This window comes from Salvelinus sp. IW2-2015, unplaced genomic scaffold (genome assembly GCF_002910315.2).
Source record: "Salvelinus sp. IW2-2015 unplaced genomic scaffold, ASM291031v2 Un_scaffold11883, whole genome shotgun sequence".
NCBI lineage: Eukaryota > Metazoa > Chordata > Actinopteri > Salmoniformes > Salmonidae > Salvelinus > Salvelinus sp. IW2-2015.
In genome coordinates, this window is record NW_019953140.1 from 1 (window position 1) to 2,795 (window position 2,795).

Genomic DNA, 2,795 nt, shown 5'->3' on the forward strand with positions numbered 1-2,795 from the left:
AGTGTAGATAAACAGATGTATGTTCAGCAACCTCACAAGCATGATTCAAGTTATGAAATTTAAAGGGAAGAATACCTTGATTGAGGAGTTTTTTAGGGTTGTCATGATATTGTTTATGAAATGTTTGTTCTCATTAAATTCATCCTTTGTCATGCTTCCTGATCCGTCAAAGAGGAAAACGAGGTCCACTATTTTCTTAGTACATTCTGGAAGAGAAAGTGAATTACATAAATGTATATGATGTATAACACTCACAACATTCTTTACATATTCAGGAAWCKAMATCTTATCATTCACAATTAATATTTTGTGACCTAATCCTAATGTAATTTAGCATGACATGAATAAACAGTCAATGTATACCTAAAACTRTTGGGTTATGTTATTATTATRGACAATTGTCTTCAAGTTTCACCGTTATACCTTGGAAGGCAGGTGTGAAGTTCGAGGTGATCTGGAGCTGGCTGTTGAACTGATAACAGATACTGTTCAGATAGGAGTTCCCGTCACACTCGTGTGCCAGGCCAGGGCTGCAGGCCTGAATGAGGAGAATAAATAATTGTAAATGTGATAAAATAATGGATTGTCTGGTGGACCGCAGATGTCTTCAAAAGAGAGAMTTACAGGAATRTGCCATGATAATMTTTAGATTGCTGAGCTATTGTTTTATGGCTCAAGTGAAACAAGTCATTTAGGTTTACACAGGCAGCCCAATTCTYATATMATTTTACACTAATTGGTGGAGCTGATCTGATTGGTCAAAAGACCAATTAGTGAAGACAAATTCAGAAATGGGCTGCCTATGTAAATGCTGCCAAACATATGTATTACATATGTACAGTACACTCACATGGAGTATTTGAAAACAAGAACATGATCAAAWTAACTGTTTGGTGGTTATCTTACAGTGAACGTTGGAGYAGAAGTAGATTGTCCAGCCATAGACAGTCCAATGTACTTGATTGTGTCAGTWKCTGRTGYAAGGCAAAAGGCAGACTTGCAGAATCAACTAGTGTTTCTCATTTTCAAGATCTTGTTGACATTTCAGCAATATTMTAATACTCTGACAAATATCGATTAGCCATGGTTACCGTGATAGMTGTTACATGTTCTAATAAWTCGTATAATTATTCATTTTGTTAAGGTAACCACCTTTCTAAATTGCAGTCCAGTAAGTACAGTATAGTGTATCATCYACTTCCATCTCTACCTTGAGGAGTGTAACAGTCTMTACAGTTTGTTGTGTCTTGAGCACATCTACAGATTCCACCAGATCCGTTCTTCTGATATGGAGCACTGACCATTACCCTGTGGGTGAAAGGTTAGTTTGGTCGATTTAGATGAGACTGTATCCACTTCTTATATATATGACAAACTTTAGAACAAGAATGGTTGTATCGTTGGTTGTATCATAACATTTCTGACAATGTGGTAAATGACTTTTGTACATCTGTTTTCTTTTGGTTACTAAGGTGAGAATAGCAGCTGCATGGTGAAGGAGGAAAGCAGGATGTTGTCAGAGGTGTGATATGACGAAACACAAGTCAGAATTTCCATTCCATCAACGTATGCATAACCAATTCACCGATGCACATTAGTCATGGGCATTGGACGCAGCTCACATCTCACTTTTTCCACATTTTGTTACGTTACGGCTCCCGAGTGGCGCAGCAGTCTAAGCCACTGCATCTCAGTGCTAGAGGCGTCACTACAGACGCCCTGGCTCAAATCCACTGTATCACAACCGGCCGTGATTGGGAGTTCCGTAGGGCGGTGCACAATTGGCACAGTGTCGTCCAGGTTTGGCCGGTGTAGACCGTCATTGTAAATAAGAATTTGTTCTTAACTGACTTGACTAGTTAATTAAAATAAAGGTTAAATATATATTTTTTAAAGCCTTATTCTAAAATGGATGAAATCATTTTTTCCCCCCTCATCAATCTACACACAATTCCCCATAATGACGAAGCAAAAACAGGTTATTAGAAATGTTTGCAAATGAATAAAAAATATAAAATGGAAAGATCAGATTTTACATATGTATTCAGACCCTTTACTCATTACTGTGATGAAGCACCTTTGGCAGCGATTACAGCCTTGAATTCTCTTGGGTATGACGCTACGAGCTTGGCACACCTATATTCAAGCTTTTCCCATTCTTCTTTGCAGATCCAACCAGGGGAGATTGGATGGGGAGCGTCGCTGCACAGCTATTTTCAGGTCTCTCCAGAGATGTTCGATCACATCAAATTCAAGGCCGGGCTCTGGCCTGGTCACTTCCAAGACATTTCAGAGACTTTGTCCCAAACACTCCTGTGTTTTTGGGCTGTTGTGCTAGGGTCGTTGTCCTGTTGGAAGTGAAACCTTCACCCTAGTCTGAGAGTGAGAGATACGGCACTCCCTCCGCCTGGTGGCTTAAGAAGCGATCGTCTGAGTCATATCTCGCGTGCAAGCCGCGTGCGTGCTAAGTGACTTGCCGCGTCTATCTTCCCCTTTCCCATATCTATGTAATTCTACACTCGTACGATACACAACTATCTGTGATGTCAACAGGTCTGATCTCTACTGGCGCGCCCAGTACGCATCAGTGCTATCGCCACGAATCTGAGCGCCGCTGTCATGTGCGCGGATACCGCGCTCGCGCACAACAATCGAAGCTTATATACATACACACAGCTTGACGCTTGGCATCAGGCCAACAGAGTTCCAATCTTGGTTTTTCATCAAGAACCGGAGACATTTCCGTTCCTCATGGTCTTGGAGGTCTTTAGGTGCCCTTTTGGCAAACTCCACGG

The 2,795-nt window shown here is 41.0% G+C and overlaps 1 long non-coding RNA gene across 1 annotated transcript; it reads right to left on the reverse strand.

Annotated features, from left to right (window-relative positions):
- Positions 1-21: 21 nt before the first annotated feature.
- LOC112080117 (uncharacterized) lies at positions 22-1,592 on the reverse strand. Its single transcript, XR_011479458.1, has 4 exons — positions 1,211-1,592; positions 907-974; positions 424-538; positions 22-206 (listed from the first exon to the last, which is right to left on the reverse strand). It is a non-coding gene; the product is annotated as an uncharacterized lncRNA (long non-coding RNA).
- Between the last annotated feature and the right edge of the window lie 1,203 nt (positions 1,593-2,795).